This window comes from Anomaloglossus baeobatrachus, chromosome 9, assembly GCF_048569485.1.
Source record: "Anomaloglossus baeobatrachus isolate aAnoBae1 chromosome 9, aAnoBae1.hap1, whole genome shotgun sequence".
NCBI classification, from domain to species: Eukaryota; Metazoa; Chordata; class Amphibia; order Anura; family Aromobatidae; genus Anomaloglossus; species Anomaloglossus baeobatrachus.
This window is the reverse complement of record NC_134361.1, coordinates 165,462,849-165,479,637: the sequence shown is the minus strand read 5'-3', so window position 1 is coordinate 165,479,637 and position 16,789 is coordinate 165,462,849. Positions and strand designations below refer to the sequence as shown.

The following is a 16,789-nucleotide window of genomic DNA, read 5'->3' as shown; positions in this document are numbered from 1 at the left end:
TGCAAGGGGGAGGGGAGTTGCTTGCGCCCTAAAGGAGGAGTTATTCAGATTCATTGCAGTGGGCGGCGGCTGCAAAACGCACCATTCTTCTTGTTTTTGCTCTGCAAAGCAGCCTTTTCAAGGGTTGGCTTGGGTGACAAAATGTCTTGTGTAGGCGTGGGTTTGTCTCCCTCTCGCTCTCTCTCCCTAAGATGTGTCCGGCATAGGCCAGGGTGCCACTCGAGGCCCAAACCAATTCTGGTTATCGCTTCTCGGCCTTTTGGCTAAGATCAAGTGTAGTTTGGGAGGGTACTACCTTGGTTGGTGCTGAAAGGTGCCAGGGTATTGCACAACTGCTGGCCTTGGGGGAGTGTGCATCGTAGGATGTCATAGCCCTCTTGTGACGGACAGTTACCTGGGCAACGAGAGGCGGTCACTTTATTATTTTCAAACTCATCCTTCAAAAAAAAGAAAAAAAAAAAAAAAAAAAAAAAAAAAAAAAAAATCTGTTCTTATCAGTTTAATATCTGATACGTCCCCTATCTGGGGACCATATATTAAATGGATTTTTAGAACAGGGAGATGGAAAAAGAGCTTGCTCTGTCCACTCCACGCATTGACCTGGTATTGCAGTACCTCCAGGAACGGTGCACCCCTTCTTAACCCAGTTTCCAAAAGCAGAACTCGATTCACCTGATTCATATTAGCCCGATTAGCGAATTGAAATGAATTTTTATCTAACACACTTTTTACTTGCTTTATTCATCCAAATAGCAAACTCATCACCACTCAACTTCACCAACTCTGCTATGTCCCGTGCAGTATCTTGTTGTCAGTCTAATCTAGATCATGTGTAATTGAATGGAATAGATCCCTTTTGGACAAAGTGGAGTCAGATGCTGCAGTGACCACAGGTGTGAGAGGATCTACAATTGGCATCTGGTGTTATCTCTCTGCTTCCACTCCAAATAAAGTTACCTGTTGTTACCTGAACGTCAAATACTAAGAATGGGCGGCCTATGAAAGAATTAGTACTTTCATTAAGTATACTAAACCGGCTAATTGGGAATAGACAAACTGTAAAAAGCCCTCTGAGAAAGCCCCTCTCTAACCTTTGTTAGTAAGCTTTTCTGTAGCCTGCCTGTTGATGTATTTTCGGTTTGAACAGTGCACAACATGAAGAGACGGAACACTGGCGGCTTGTCACAATGCCCCCCGATGACATCACAATAGCGCTGCTGCCTAGAAAACAAGCTGCGCAGAAGAAGTTGTTCTTTGGGTGGGAGGGTGGGCTAGTGGAAGGAGGGGGCAATCTCTTTTTTTCCCGGGTGGTAGGGGGATGACAGGAGAAGGGAAGCGGGTGGTGAGAAAGGTACAGAGGGCAGGGTTTGGGGGCTGGGAAGGAAAGGGAAAAGATTAGGGTTTGGGGATGATGAAAGGGCTTTCTACGGGTAAGGATGGCAAAGGGTGGCAGTGACGGAAAGTCAGGCAACCTGTCCTGTCCGTCTTTTTGTATCGTGAATTGGAAAGACTGCAAGGGGGAGGGGAGTTGCTTGCGCCCTAAAGGAGGAGTTATTCAGATTCATTGCAGTGGGCGGCGGCTGCAAAACGCACCATTCTTCTTGTTTTTGCTCTGCAAAGCAGCCTTTTCAAGGGTTGGCTTGGGTGACAAAATGTCTTGTGTAGGCGTGGGTTTGTCTCCCTCTCGCTCTCTCTCCCTAAGATGTGTCCGGCATAGGCCAGGGTGCCACTCGAGGCCCAAACCAATTCTGGTTATCGCTTCTCGGCCTTTTGGCTAAGATCAAGTGTAGTATCTGTTCTTATCAGTTTAATATCTGATACGTCCCCTATCTGGGGACCATATATTAAATGGATTTTTAGAACAGGGAGATGGAAAAAGAGCTTGCTCTGTCCACTCCACGCATTGACCTGGTATTGCAGTACCTCCAGGAACGGTGCACCCCTTCTTAACCCAGTTTCCAAAAGCAGAACTCGATTCACCTGATTCATATTAGCCCGATTAGCGAATTGAAATGAATTTTTATCTAACACACTTTTTACTTGCTTTATTCATCCAAATAGCAAACTCATCACCACTCAACTTCACCAACTCTGCTATGTCCCGTGCAGTATCTTGTTGTCAGTCTAATCTAGATCATGTGTAATTGAATGGAATAGATCCCTTTTGGACAAAGTGGAGTCAGATGCTGCAGTGACCACAGGTGTGAGAGGATCTACAATTGGCATCTGGTGTTATCTCTCTGCTTCCACTCCAAATAAAGTTACCTGTTGTTACCTGAACGTCAAATACTAAGAATGGGCGGCCTATGAAAGAATTAGTACTTTCATTAAGTATACTAAACCGGCTAATTGGGAATAGACAAACTGTAAAAAGCCCTCTGAGAAAGCCCCTCTCTAACCTTTGTTAGTAAGCTTTTCTGTAGCCTGCCTGTTGATGTATTTTCGGTTTGAACAGTGCACAACATGAAGAGACGGAACACTGGCGGCTTGTCACAATGCCCCCCGATGACATCACAATAGCGCTGCTGCCTAGAAAACAAGCTGCGCAGAAGAAGTTGTTCTTTGGGTGGGAGGGTGGGCTAGTGGAAGGAGGGGGCAATCTCTTTTTTTCCCGGGTGGTAGGGGGATGACAGGAGAAGGGAAGCGGGTGGTGAGAAAGGTACAGAGGGCAGGGTTTGGGGGCTGGGAAGGAAAGGGAAAAGATTAGGGTTTGGGGATGATGAAAGGGCTTTCTACGGGTAAGGATGGCAAAGGGTGGCAGTGACGGAAAGTCAGGCAACCTGTCCTGTCCGTCTTTTTGTATCGTGAATTGGAAAGACTGCAAGGGGGAGGGGAGTTGCTTGCGCCCTAAAGGAGGAGTTATTCAGATTCATTGCAGTGGGCGGCGGCTGCAAAACGCACCATTCTTCTTGTTTTTGCTCTGCAAAGCAGCCTTTTCAAGGGTTGGCTTGGGTGACAAAATGTCTTGTGTAGGCGTGGGTTTGTCTCCCTCTCGCTCTCTCTCCCTAAGATGTGTCCGGCATAGGCCAGGGTGCCACTCGAGGCCCAAACCAATTCTGGTTATCGCTTCTCGGCCTTTTGGCTAAGATCAAGTGTAGTATCTGTTCTTATCAGTTTAATATCTGATACGTCCCCTATCTGGGGACCATATATTAAATGGATTTTTAGAACAGGGAGATGGAAAAAGAGCTTGCTCTGTCCACTCCACGCATTGACCTGGTATTGCAGTACCTCCAGGAACGGTGCACCCCTTCTTAACCCAGTTTCCAAAAGCAGAACTCGATTCACCTGATTCATATTAGCCCGATTAGCGAATTGAAATGAATTTTTATCTAACACACTTTTTACTTGCTTTATTCATCCAAATAGCAAACTCATCACCACTCAACTTCACCAACTCTGCTATGTCCCGTGCAGTATCTTGTTGTCAGTCTAATCTAGATCATGTGTAATTGAATGGAATAGATCCCTTTTGGACAAAGTGGAGTCAGATGCTGCAGTGACCACAGGTGTGAGAGGATCTACAATTGGCATCTGGTGTTATCTCTCTGCTTCCACTCCAAATAAAGTTACCTGTTGTTACCTGAACGTCAAATACTAAGAATGGGCGGCCTATGAAAGAATTAGTACTTTCATTAAGTATACTAAACCGGCTAATTGGGAATAGACAAACTGTAAAAAGCCCTCTGAGAAAGCCCCTCTCTAACCTTTGTTAGTAAGCTTTTCTGTAGCCTGCCTGTTGATGTATTTTCGGTTTGAACAGTGCACAACATGAAGAGACGGAACACTGGCGGCTTGTCACAATGCCCCCCGATGACATCACAATAGCGCTGCTGCCTAGAAAACAAGCTGCGCAGAAGAAGTTGTTCTTTGGGTGGGAGGGTGGGCTAGTGGAAGGAGGGGGCAATCTCTTTTTTTCCCGGGTGGTAGGGGGATGACAGGAGAAGGGAAGCGGGTGGTGAGAAAGGTACAGAGGGCAGGGTTTGGGGGCTGGGAAGGAAAGGGAAAAGATTAGGGTTTGGGGATGATGAAAGGGCTTTCTACGGGTAAGGATGGCAAAGGGTGGCAGTGACGGAAAGTCAGGCAACCTGTCCTGTCCGTCTTTTTGTATCGTGAATTGGAAAGACTGCAAGGGGGAGGGGAGTTGCTTGCGCCCTAAAGGAGGAGTTATTCAGATTCATTGCAGTGGGCGGCGGCTGCAAAACGCACCATTCTTCTTGTTTTTGCTCTGCAAAGCAGCCTTTTCAAGGGTTGGCTTGGGTGACAAAATGTCTTGTGTAGGCGTGGGTTTGTCTCCCTCTCGCTCTCTCTCCCTAAGATGTGTCCGGCATAGGCCAGGGTGCCACTCGAGGCCCAAACCAATTCTGGTTATCGCTTCTCGGCCTTTTGGCTAAGATCAAGTGTAGTATCTGTTCTTATCAGTTTAATATCTGATACGTCCCCTATCTGGGGACCATATATTAAATGGATTTTTAGAACAGGGAGATGGAAAAAGAGCTTGCTCTGTCCACTCCACGCATTGACCTGGTATTGCAGTACCTCCAGGAACGGTGCACCCCTTCTTAACCCAGTTTCCAAAAGCAGAACTCGATTCACCTGATTCATATTAGCCCGATTAGCGAATTGAAATGAATTTTTATCTAACACACTTTTTACTTGCTTTATTCATCCAAATAGCAAACTCATCACCACTCAACTTCACCAACTCTGCTATGTCCCGTGCAGTATCTTGTTGTCAGTCTAATCTAGATCATGTGTAATTGAATGGAATAGATCCCTTTTGGACAAAGTGGAGTCAGATGCTGCAGTGACCACAGGTGTGAGAGGATCTACAATTGGCATCTGGTGTTATCTCTCTGCTTCCACTCCAAATAAAGTTACCTGTTGTTACCTGAACGTCAAATACTAAGAATGGGCGGCCTATGAAAGAATTAGTACTTTCATTAAGTATACTAAACCGGCTAATTGGGAATAGACAAACTGTAAAAAGCCCTCTGAGAAAGCCCCTCTCTAACCTTTGTTAGTAAGCTTTTCTGTAGCCTGCCTGTTGATGTATTTTCGGTTTGAACAGTGCACAACATGAAGAGACGGAACACTGGCGGCTTGTCACAATGCCCCCCGATGACATCACAATAGCGCTGCTGCCTAGAAAACAAGCTGCGCAGAAGAAGTTGTTCTTTGGGTGGGAGGGTGGGCTAGTGGAAGGAGGGGGCAATCTCTTTTTTTCCCGGGTGGTAGGGGGATGACAGGAGAAGGGAAGCGGGTGGTGAGAAAGGTACAGAGGGCAGGGTTTGGGGGCTGGGAAGGAAAGGGAAAAGATTAGGGTTTGGGGATGATGAAAGGGCTTTCTACGGGTAAGGATGGCAAAGGGTGGCAGTGACGGAAAGTCAGGCAACCTGTCCTGTCCGTCTTTTTGTATCGTGAATTGGAAAGACTGCAAGGGGGAGGGGAGTTGCTTGCGCCCTAAAGGAGGAGTTATTCAGATTCATTGCAGTGGGCGGCGGCTGCAAAACGCACCATTCTTCTTGTTTTTGCTCTGCAAAGCAGCCTTTTCAAGGGTTGGCTTGGGTGACAAAATGTCTTGTGTAGGCGTGGGTTTGTCTCCCTCTCGCTCTCTCTCCCTAAGATGTGTCCGGCATAGGCCAGGGTGCCACTCGAGGCCCAAACCAATTCTGGTTATCGCTTCTCGGCCTTTTGGCTAAGATCAAGTGTAGTATCTGTTCTTATCAGTTTAATATCTGATACGTCCCCTATCTGGGGACCATATATTAAATGGATTTTTAGAACAGGGAGATGGAAAAAGAGCTTGCTCTGTCCACTCCACGCATTGACCTGGTATTGCAGTACCTCCAGGAACGGTGCACCCCTTCTTAACCCAGTTTCCAAAAGCAGAACTCGATTCACCTGATTCATATTAGCCCGATTAGCGAATTGAAATGAATTTTTATCTAACACACTTTTTACTTGCTTTATTCATCCAAATAGCAAACTCATCACCACTCAACTTCACCAACTCTGCTATGTCCCGTGCAGTATCTTGTTGTCAGTCTAATCTAGATCATGTGTAATTGAATGGAATAGATCCCTTTTGGACAAAGTGGAGTCAGATGCTGCAGTGACCACAGGTGTGAGAGGATCTACAATTGGCATCTGGTGTTATCTCTCTGCTTCCACTCCAAATAAAGTTACCTGTTGTTACCTGAACGTCAAATACTAAGAATGGGCGGCCTATGAAAGAATTAGTACTTTCATTAAGTATACTAAACCGGCTAATTGGGAATAGACAAACTGTAAAAAGCCCTCTGAGAAAGCCCCTCTCTAACCTTTGTTAGTAAGCTTTTCTGTAGCCTGCCTGTTGATGTATTTTCGGTTTGAACAGTGCACAACATGAAGAGACGGAACACTGGCGGCTTGTCACAATGCCCCCCGATGACATCACAATAGCGCTGCTGCCTAGAAAACAAGCTGCGCAGAAGAAGTTGTTCTTTGGGTGGGAGGGTGGGCTAGTGGAAGGAGGGGGCAATCTCTTTTTTTCCCGGGTGGTAGGGGGATGACAGGAGAAGGGAAGCGGGTGGTGAGAAAGGTACAGAGGGCAGGGTTTGGGGGCTGGGAAGGAAAGGGAAAAGATTAGGGTTTGGGGATGATGAAAGGGCTTTCTACGGGTAAGGATGGCAAAGGGTGGCAGTGACGGAAAGTCAGGCAACCTGTCCTGTCCGTCTTTTTGTATCGTGAATTGGAAAGACTGCAAGGGGGAGGGGAGTTGCTTGCGCCCTAAAGGAGGAGTTATTCAGATTCATTGCAGTGGGCGGCGGCTGCAAAACGCACCATTCTTCTTGTTTTTGCTCTGCAAAGCAGCCTTTTCAAGGGTTGGCTTGGGTGACAAAATGTCTTGTGTAGGCGTGGGTTTGTCTCCCTCTCGCTCTCTCTCCCTAAGATGTGTCCGGCATAGGCCAGGGTGCCACTCGAGGCCCAAACCAATTCTGGTTATCGCTTCTCGGCCTTTTGGCTAAGATCAAGTGTAGTATCTGTTCTTATCAGTTTAATATCTGATACGTCCCCTATCTGGGGACCATATATTAAATGGATTTTTAGAACAGGGAGATGGAAAAAGAGCTTGCTCTGTCCACTCCACGCATTGACCTGGTATTGCAGTACCTCCAGGAACGGTGCACCCCTTCTTAACCCAGTTTCCAAAAGCAGAACTCGATTCACCTGATTCATATTAGCCCGATTAGCGAATTGAAATGAATTTTTATCTAACACACTTTTTACTTGCTTTATTCATCCAAATAGCAAACTCATCACCACTCAACTTCACCAACTCTGCTATGTCCCGTGCAGTATCTTGTTGTCAGTCTAATCTAGATCATGTGTAATTGAATGGAATAGATCCCTTTTGGACAAAGTGGAGTCAGATGCTGCAGTGACCACAGGTGTGAGAGGATCTACAATTGGCATCTGGTGTTATCTCTCTGCTTCCACTCCAAATAAAGTTACCTGTTGTTACCTGAACGTCAAATACTAAGAATGGGCGGCCTATGAAAGAATTAGTACTTTCATTAAGTATACTAAACCGGCTAATTGGGAATAGACAAACTGTAAAAAGCCCTCTGAGAAAGCCCCTCTCTAACCTTTGTTAGTAAGCTTTTCTGTAGCCTGCCTGTTGATGTATTTTCGGTTTGAACAGTGCACAACATGAAGAGACGGAACACTGGCGGCTTGTCACAATGCCCCCCGATGACATCACAATAGCGCTGCTGCCTAGAAAACAAGCTGCGCAGAAGAAGTTGTTCTTTGGGTGGGAGGGTGGGCTAGTGGAAGGAGGGGGCAATCTCTTTTTTTCCCGGGTGGTAGGGGGATGACAGGAGAAGGGAAGCGGGTGGTGAGAAAGGTACAGAGGGCAGGGTTTGGGGGCTGGGAAGGAAAGGGAAAAGATTAGGGTTTGGGGATGATGAAAGGGCTTTCTACGGGTAAGGATGGCAAAGGGTGGCAGTGACGGAAAGTCAGGCAACCTGTCCTGTCCGTCTTTTTGTATCGTGAATTGGAAAGACTGCAAGGGGGAGGGGAGTTGCTTGCGCCCTAAAGGAGGAGTTATTCAGATTCATTGCAGTGGGCGGCGGCTGCAAAACGCACCATTCTTCTTGTTTTTGCTCTGCAAAGCAGCCTTTTCAAGGGTTGGCTTGGGTGACAAAATGTCTTGTGTAGGCGTGGGTTTGTCTCCCTCTCGCTCTCTCTCCCTAAGATGTGTCCGGCATAGGCCAGGGTGCCACTCGAGGCCCAAACCAATTCTGGTTATCGCTTCTCGGCCTTTTGGCTAAGATCAAGTGTAGTATCTGTTCTTATCAGTTTAATATCTGATACGTCCCCTATCTGGGGACCATATATTAAATGGATTTTTAGAACAGGGAGATGGAAAAAGAGCTTGCTCTGTCCACTCCACGCATTGACCTGGTATTGCAGTACCTCCAGGAACGGTGCACCCCTTCTTAACCCAGTTTCCAAAAGCAGAACTCGATTCACCTGATTCATATTAGCCCGATTAGCGAATTGAAATGAATTTTTATCTAACACACTTTTTACTTGCTTTATTCATCCAAATAGCAAACTCATCACCACTCAACTTCACCAACTCTGCTATGTCCCGTGCAGTATCTTGTTGTCAGTCTAATCTAGATCATGTGTAATTGAATGGAATAGATCCCTTTTGGACAAAGTGGAGTCAGATGCTGCAGTGACCACAGGTGTGAGAGGATCTACAATTGGCATCTGGTGTTATCTCTCTGCTTCCACTCCAAATAAAGTTACCTGTTGTTACCTGAACGTCAAATACTAAGAATGGGCGGCCTATGAAAGAATTAGTACTTTCATTAAGTATACTAAACCGGCTAATTGGGAATAGACAAACTGTAAAAAGCCCTCTGAGAAAGCCCCTCTCTAACCTTTGTTAGTAAGCTTTTCTGTAGCCTGCCTGTTGATGTATTTTCGGTTTGAACAGTGCACAACATGAAGAGACGGAACACTGGCGGCTTGTCACAATGCCCCCCGATGACATCACAATAGCGCTGCTGCCTAGAAAACAAGCTGCGCAGAAGAAGTTGTTCTTTGGGTGGGAGGGTGGGCTAGTGGAAGGAGGGGGCAATCTCTTTTTTTCCCGGGTGGTAGGGGGATGACAGGAGAAGGGAAGCGGGTGGTGAGAAAGGTACAGAGGGCAGGGTTTGGGGGCTGGGAAGGAAAGGGAAAAGATTAGGGTTTGGGGATGATGAAAGGGCTTTCTACGGGTAAGGATGGCAAAGGGTGGCAGTGACGGAAAGTCAGGCAACCTGTCCTGTCCGTCTTTTTGTATCGTGAATTGGAAAGACTGCAAGGGGGAGGGGAGTTGCTTGCGCCCTAAAGGAGGAGTTATTCAGATTCATTGCAGTGGGCGGCGGCTGCAAAACGCACCATTCTTCTTGTTTTTGCTCTGCAAAGCAGCCTTTTCAAGGGTTGGCTTGGGTGACAAAATGTCTTGTGTAGGCGTGGGTTTGTCTCCCTCTCGCTCTCTCTCCCTAAGATGTGTCCGGCATAGGCCAGGGTGCCACTCGAGGCCCAAACCAATTCTGGTTATCGCTTCTCGGCCTTTTGGCTAAGATCAAGTGTAGTATCTGTTCTTATCAGTTTAATATCTGATACGTCCCCTATCTGGGGACCATATATTAAATGGATTTTTAGAACAGGGAGATGGAAAAAGAGCTTGCTCTGTCCACTCCACGCATTGACCTGGTATTGCAGTACCTCCAGGAACGGTGCACCCCTTCTTAACCCAGTTTCCAAAAGCAGAACTCGATTCACCTGATTCATATTAGCCCGATTAGCGAATTGAAATGAATTTTTATCTAACACACTTTTTACTTGCTTTATTCATCCAAATAGCAAACTCATCACCACTCAACTTCACCAACTCTGCTATGTCCCGTGCAGTATCTTGTTGTCAGTCTAATCTAGATCATGTGTAATTGAATGGAATAGATCCCTTTTGGACAAAGTGGAGTCAGATGCTGCAGTGACCACAGGTGTGAGAGGATCTACAATTGGCATCTGGTGTTATCTCTCTGCTTCCACTCCAAATAAAGTTACCTGTTGTTACCTGAACGTCAAATACTAAGAATGGGCGGCCTATGAAAGAATTAGTACTTTCATTAAGTATACTAAACCGGCTAATTGGGAATAGACAAACTGTAAAAAGCCCTCTGAGAAAGCCCCTCTCTAACCTTTGTTAGTAAGCTTTTCTGTAGCCTGCCTGTTGATGTATTTTCGGTTTGAACAGTGCACAACATGAAGAGACGGAACACTGGCGGCTTGTCACAATGCCCCCCGATGACATCACAATAGCGCTGCTGCCTAGAAAACAAGCTGCGCAGAAGAAGTTGTTCTTTGGGTGGGAGGGTGGGCTAGTGGAAGGAGGGGGCAATCTCTTTTTTTCCCGGGTGGTAGGGGGATGACAGGAGAAGGGAAGCGGGTGGTGAGAAAGGTACAGAGGGCAGGGTTTGGGGGCTGGGAAGGAAAGGGAAAAGATTAGGGTTTGGGGATGATGAAAGGGCTTTCTACGGGTAAGGATGGCAAAGGGTGGCAGTGACGGAAAGTCAGGCAACCTGTCCTGTCCGTCTTTTTGTATCGTGAATTGGAAAGACTGCAAGGGGGAGGGGAGTTGCTTGCGCCCTAAAGGAGGAGTTATTCAGATTCATTGCAGTGGGCGGCGGCTGCAAAACGCACCATTCTTCTTGTTTTTGCTCTGCAAAGCAGCCTTTTCAAGGGTTGGCTTGGGTGACAAAATGTCTTGTGTAGGCGTGGGTTTGTCTCCCTCTCGCTCTCTCTCCCTAAGATGTGTCCGGCATAGGCCAGGGTGCCACTCGAGGCCCAAACCAATTCTGGTTATCGCTTCTCGGCCTTTTGGCTAAGATCAAGTGTAGTATCTGTTCTTATCAGTTTAATATCTGATACGTCCCCTATCTGGGGACCATATATTAAATGGATTTTTAGAACAGGGAGATGGAAAAAGAGCTTGCTCTGTCCACTCCACGCATTGACCTGGTATTGCAGTACCTCCAGGAACGGTGCACCCCTTCTTAACCCAGTTTCCAAAAGCAGAACTCGATTCACCTGATTCATATTAGCCCGATTAGCGAATTGAAATGAATTTTTATCTAACACACTTTTTACTTGCTTTATTCATCCAAATAGCAAACTCATCACCACTCAACTTCACCAACTCTGCTATGTCCCGTGCAGTATCTTGTTGTCAGTCTAATCTAGATCATGTGTAATTGAATGGAATAGATCCCTTTTGGACAAAGTGGAGTCAGATGCTGCAGTGACCACAGGTGTGAGAGGATCTACAATTGGCATCTGGTGTTATCTCTCTGCTTCCACTCCAAATAAAGTTACCTGTTGTTACCTGAACGTCAAATACTAAGAATGGGCGGCCTATGAAAGAATTAGTACTTTCATTAAGTATACTAAACCGGCTAATTGGGAATAGACAAACTGTAAAAAGCCCTCTGAGAAAGCCCCTCTCTAACCTTTGTTAGTAAGCTTTTCTGTAGCCTGCCTGTTGATGTATTTTCGGTTTGAACAGTGCACAACATGAAGAGACGGAACACTGGCGGCTTGTCACAATGCCCCCCGATGACATCACAATAGCGCTGCTGCCTAGAAAACAAGCTGCGCAGAAGAAGTTGTTCTTTGGGTGGGAGGGTGGGCTAGTGGAAGGAGGGGGCAATCTCTTTTTTTCCCGGGTGGTAGGGGGATGACAGGAGAAGGGAAGCGGGTGGTGAGAAAGGTACAGAGGGCAGGGTTTGGGGGCTGGGAAGGAAAGGGAAAAGATTAGGGTTTGGGGATGATGAAAGGGCTTTCTACGGGTAAGGATGGCAAAGGGTGGCAGTGACGGAAAGTCAGGCAACCTGTCCTTTCCGTCTTTTTGTATCGTGAATTGGAAAGACTGCAAGGGGGAGGGGAGTTGCTTGCGCCCTAAAGGAGGAGTTATTCAGATTCATTGCAGTGGGCGGCGGCTGCAAAACGCACCATTCTTCTTGTTTTTGCTCTGCAAAGCAGCCTTTTCAAGGGTTGGCTTGGGTGACAAAATGTCTTGTGTAGGCGTGGGTTTGTCTCCCTCTCGCTCTCTCTCCCTAAGATGTGTCCGGCATAGGCCAGGGTGCCACTCGAGGCCCAAACCAATTCTGGTTATCGCTTCTCGGCCTTTTGGCTAAGATCAAGTGTAGTATCGTTCGAAAAGGTGGTTTAAGGCTCCGGCCACCTTAGTACAATGATGCAATGCACACTGGAAGGTTGCGCTTGTTAGTACTTTGGGAGGATAGTATATCCATCTAGAGGAAACCATGGCCCTACCAGGATCGAGGCTATTAGACTGAGTAAGTGTGGGGGCTATGGTGCAATGTGCCCCAGGATTGACGACCCTGGAGTGAGTCTGAGCTTGCTGGCTTGGGACCCCGGCGAGCCTTAGGCTCTGTAGCACACCGTACCTTGCCTTTTCATACTTTCTGAGCATATTGCTCTATCCCGGCCTTCTGGCTAGGAAGGGAAATTTTTATAATCATGGTCGGAGGTCCGTTCAGCTTTGGGCTGAGAAACCAACACCCGGTTGGAGGTCTGGGTCAGCTTTGGCTGAGAAACCAACACCCGGTTGGAGGTCCGGGTCAGCTTCGGCTGAGAAACCAACACCCGGTTGGAGGTCCGGGTCAGCTTCGGCTGAGAAACCAACACCCGGTTGGAGGTCCGGGTCAGCTTCGGCTGAGAAACCAACACCCGGTTGGAGGTCCGGTTAGCCTTGGGCTGAGAAACCAACACCGGTTGACGGTCCGGGCAGTTTCGGCTGCGAAACCAACAACTAGTAGCTCTCTACTCCACTTGGGTAAGATGCCTGGGTGGACGCTGGGAGCAACGACAAGGCTCAACCAGGCTTCGGCTTGGGGGAGCACCGAAGATCCCTGACCCTTGCTGTGGCCTTCTGGCTCGGAGGGACGGGGTTGATTTTTGGGGACCCTCTCCTCACGGAGGGGTCCACACGAATCCTAGCCTTTGCACTGTTTTTGGTGTGACTTTGGTCATGCATTTTTTGCGGTGCTTTGGAAAGCTTCATTAAATCAAAATCTGTTCTTATCAGTTTAATATCTGATACGTCCCCCTATCTGGGGACCATATATTAAATGGATTTTTAGAACAGGGAGATGGAAAAAGAGCTTGCTCTGTCCACTCCACGCATTGACCTGGTATTGCAGTACCTCCAGGAACGGTGCACCCCTTCTTAACCCAGTTTCCAAAAGCAGAACTCGATTCACCTGATTCATATTAGCCCGATTAGCGAATTGAAATGAATTTTTATCTAACACACTTTTTACTTGCTTTATTCATCCAAATAGCAAACTCATCACCACTCAACTTCACCAACTCTGCTATGTCCCGTGCAGTATCTTGTTGTCAGTCTAATCTAGATCATGTGTAATTGAATGGAATAGATCCCTTTTGGACAAAGTGGAGTCAGATGCTGCAGTGACCACAGGTGTGAGAGGATCTACAATTGGCATCTGGTGTTATCTCTCTGCTTCCACTCCAAATAAAGTTACCTGTTGTTACCTGAACGTCAAATACTAAGAATGGGCGGCCTATGAAAGAATTAGTACTTTCATTAAGTATACTAAACCGGCTAATTGGGAATAGACAAACTGTAAAAAGCCCTCTGAGAAAGCCCCTCTCTAACCTTTGTTAGTAAGCTTTTCTGTAGCCTGCCTGTTGATGTATTTTCGGTTTGAACAGTGCACAACATGAAGAGACGGAACACTGGCGGCTTGTCACAATGCCCCCCGATGACATCACAATAGCGCTGCTGCCTAGAAAACAAGCTGCGCAGAAGAAGTTGTTCTTTGGGTGGGAGGGTGGGCTAGTGGAAGGAGGGGGCAATCTCTTTTTTTCCCGGGTGGTAGGGGGATGACAGGAGAAGGGAAGCGGGTGGTGAGAAAGGTACAGAGGGCAGGGTTTGGGGGCTGGGAAGGAAAGGGAAAAGATTAGGGTTTGGGGATGATGAAAGGGCTTTCTACGGGTAAGGATGGCAAAGGGTGGCAGTGACGGAAAGTCAGGCAACCTGTCCTGTCCGTCTTTTTGTATCGTGAATTGGAAAGACTGCAAGGGGGAGGGGAGTTGCTTGCGCCCTAAAGGAGGAGTTATTCAGATTCATTGCAGTGGGCGGCGGCTGCAAAACGCACCATTCTTCTTGTTTTTGCTCTGCAAAGCAGCCTTTTCAAGGGTTGGCTTGGGTGACAAAATGTCTTGTGTAGGCGTGGGTTTGTCTCCCTCTCGCTCTCTCTCCCTAAGATGTGTCCGGCATAGGCCAGGGTGCCACTCGAGGCCCAAACCAATTCTGGTTATCGCTTCTCGGCCTTTTGGCTAAGATCAAGTGTAGTATCTGTTCTTATCAGTTTAATATCTGATACGTCCCCTATCTGGGGACCATATATTAAATGGATTTTTAGAACAGGGAGATGGAAAAAGAGCTTGCTCTGTCCACTCCACGCATTGACCTGGTATTGCAGTACCTCCAGGAACGGTGCACCCCTTCTTAACCCAGTTTCCAAAAGCAGAACTCGATTCACCTGATTCATATTAGCCCGATTAGCGAATTGAAATGAATTTTTATCTAACACACTTTTTACTTGCTTTATTCATCCAAATAGCAAACTCATCACCACTCAACTTCACCAACTCTGCTATGTCCCGTGCAGTATCTTGTTGTCAGTCTAATCTAGATCATGTGTAATTGAATGGAATAGATCCCTTTTGGACAAAGTGGAGTCAGATGCTGCAGTGACCACAGGTGTGAGAGGATCTACAATTGGCATCTGGTGTTATCTCTCTGCTTCCACTCCAAATAAAGTTACCTGTTGTTACCTGAACGTCAAATACTAAGAATGGGCGGCCTATGAAAGAATTAGTACTTTCATTAAGTATACTAAACCGGCTAATTGGGAATAGACAAACTGTAAAAAGCCCTCTGAGAAAGCCCCTCTCTAACCTTTGTTAGTAAGCTTTTCTGTAGCCTGCCTGTTGATGTATTTTCGGTTTGAACAGTGCACAACATGAAGAGACGGAACACTGGCGGCTTGTCACAATGCCCCCCGATGACATCACAATAGCGCTGCTGCCTAGAAAACAAGCTGCGCAGAAGAAGTTGTTCTTTGGGTGGGAGGGTGGGCTAGTGGAAGGAGGGGGCAATCTCTTTTTTTCCCGGGTGGTAGGGGGATGACAGGAGAAGGGAAGCGGGTGGTGAGAAAGGTACAGAGGGCAGGGTTTGGGGGCTGGGAAGGAAAGGGAAAAGATTAGGGTTTGGGGATGATGAAAGGGCTTTCTACGGGTAAGGATGGCAAAGGGTGGCAGTGACGGAAAGTCAGGCAACCTGTCCTGTCCGTCTTTTTGTATCGTGAATTGGAAAGACTGCAAGGGGGAGGGGAGTTGCTTGCGCCCTAAAGGAGGAGTTATTCAGATTCATTGCAGTGGGCGGCGGCTGCAAAACGCACCATTCTTCTTGTTTTTGCTCTGCAAAGCAGCCTTTTCAAGGGTTGGCTTGGGTGACAAAATGTCTTGTGTAGGCGTGGGTTTGTCTCCCTCTCGCTCTCTCTCCCTAAGATGTGTCCGGCATAGGCCAGGGTGCCACTCGAGGCCCAAACCAATTCTGGTTATCGCTTCTCGGCCTTTTGGCTAAGATCAAGTGTAGTATCTGTTCTTATCAGTTTAATATCTGATACGTCCCCTATCTGGGGACCATATATTAAATGGATTTTTAGAACAGGGAGATGGAAAAAGAGCTTGCTCTGTCCACTCCACGCATTGACCTGGTATTGCAGTACCTCCAGGAACGGTGCACCCCTTCTTAACCCAGTTTCCAAAAGCAGAACTCGATTCACCTGATTCATATTAGCCCGATTAGCGAATTGAAATGAATTTTTATCTAACACACTTTTTACTTGCTTTATTCATCCAAATAGCAAACTCATCACCACTCAACTTCACCAACTCTGCTATGTCCCGTGCAGTATCTTGTTGTCAGTCTAATCTAGATCATGTGTAATTGAATGGAATAGATCCCTTTTGGACAAAGTGGAGTCAGATGCTGCAGTGACCACAGGTGTGAGAGGATCTACAATTGGCATCTGGTGTTATCTCTCTGCTTCCACTCCAAATAAAGTTACCTGTTGTTACCTGAACGTCAAATACTAAGAATGGGCGGCCTATGAAAGAATTAGTACTTTCATTAAGTATACTAAACCGGCTAATTGGGAATAGACAAACTGTAAAAAGCCCTCTGAGAAAGCCCCTCTCTAACCTTTGTTAGTAAGCTTTTCTGTAGCCTGCCTGTTGATGTATTTTCGGTTTGAACAGTGCACAACATGAAGAGACGGAACACTGGCGGCTTGTCACAATGCCCCCCGATGACATCACAATAGCGCTGCTGCCTAGAAAACAAGCTGCGCAGAAGAAGTTGTTCTTTGGGTGGGAGGGTGGGCTAGTGGAAGGAGGGGGCAATCTCTTTTTTTCCCGGGTGGTAGGGGGATGACAGGAGAAGGGAAGCGGGTGGTGAGAAAGGTACAGAGGGCAGGGTTTGGGGGCTGGGAAGGAAAGGGAAAAGATTAGGGTTTGGGGATGATGAAAGGGCTTTCTACGGGTAAGGATGGCAAAGGGTGGCAGTGACGGAAAGTCAGGCAACCTGTCCTGTCCGTCTTTTTGTATCGTGAATTGGAAAGACTGC

At 47.1% G+C, this 16,789-nt stretch overlaps 11 non-coding genes and 2 pseudogenes across 11 annotated transcripts; all 13 read left to right on the top strand.

The window, feature by feature from the left end:
* The first annotated feature begins 434 nt into the window (after positions 1 to 434).
* LOC142253541 (U2 spliceosomal RNA) lies at positions 435 to 637 on the top strand (annotated as a pseudogene).
* A 1,117-nt stretch (positions 638 to 1,754) lies between these two features.
* LOC142252267 (U2 spliceosomal RNA) lies at positions 1,755 to 1,945 on the top strand. The gene has a single exon (XR_012725653.1). It is a non-coding gene; the product is annotated as a U2 spliceosomal RNA (small nuclear RNA).
* A 1,117-nt stretch (positions 1,946 to 3,062) lies between these two features.
* LOC142252266 (U2 spliceosomal RNA) lies at positions 3,063 to 3,253 on the top strand. Its single transcript, XR_012725652.1, has one exon. It is a non-coding gene; the product is annotated as a U2 spliceosomal RNA (small nuclear RNA).
* A 1,117-nt stretch (positions 3,254 to 4,370) lies between these two features.
* Positions 4,371 to 4,561, top strand: LOC142252265 (U2 spliceosomal RNA). Its single transcript, XR_012725651.1, has one exon. It is a non-coding gene; the product is annotated as a U2 spliceosomal RNA (small nuclear RNA).
* A 1,117-nt stretch (positions 4,562 to 5,678) lies between these two features.
* On the top strand, positions 5,679 to 5,869 carry LOC142252264 (U2 spliceosomal RNA). Its single transcript, XR_012725650.1, has one exon. It is a non-coding gene; the product is annotated as a U2 spliceosomal RNA (small nuclear RNA).
* Positions 5,870 to 6,986: 1,117 nt separating this feature from the next.
* On the top strand, positions 6,987 to 7,177 carry LOC142252263 (U2 spliceosomal RNA). The gene has a single exon (XR_012725649.1). It is a non-coding gene; the product is annotated as a U2 spliceosomal RNA (small nuclear RNA).
* A 1,117-nt stretch (positions 7,178 to 8,294) lies between these two features.
* LOC142252262 (U2 spliceosomal RNA) lies at positions 8,295 to 8,485 on the top strand. Its single transcript, XR_012725648.1, has one exon. It is a non-coding gene; the product is annotated as a U2 spliceosomal RNA (small nuclear RNA).
* Positions 8,486 to 9,602: 1,117 nt separating this feature from the next.
* On the top strand, positions 9,603 to 9,793 carry LOC142252261 (U2 spliceosomal RNA). The gene has a single exon (XR_012725647.1). It is a non-coding gene; the product is annotated as a U2 spliceosomal RNA (small nuclear RNA).
* A 1,117-nt stretch (positions 9,794 to 10,910) lies between these two features.
* On the top strand, positions 10,911 to 11,101 carry LOC142252260 (U2 spliceosomal RNA). Its single transcript, XR_012725646.1, has one exon. It is a non-coding gene; the product is annotated as a U2 spliceosomal RNA (small nuclear RNA).
* A 1,117-nt stretch (positions 11,102 to 12,218) lies between these two features.
* LOC142253745 (U2 spliceosomal RNA) lies at positions 12,219 to 12,360 on the top strand (annotated as a pseudogene).
* A 739-nt stretch (positions 12,361 to 13,099) lies between these two features.
* Positions 13,100 to 13,296, top strand: LOC142253373 (U2 spliceosomal RNA). The gene has a single exon (XR_012726668.1). It is a non-coding gene; the product is annotated as a U2 spliceosomal RNA (small nuclear RNA).
* Positions 13,297 to 14,413: 1,117 nt separating this feature from the next.
* Positions 14,414 to 14,604, top strand: LOC142252258 (U2 spliceosomal RNA). Its single transcript, XR_012725644.1, has one exon. It is a non-coding gene; the product is annotated as a U2 spliceosomal RNA (small nuclear RNA).
* Positions 14,605 to 15,721: 1,117 nt separating this feature from the next.
* On the top strand, positions 15,722 to 15,912 carry LOC142252257 (U2 spliceosomal RNA). The gene has a single exon (XR_012725643.1). It is a non-coding gene; the product is annotated as a U2 spliceosomal RNA (small nuclear RNA).
* The last annotated feature ends 877 nt before the right edge of the window (positions 15,913 to 16,789 follow it).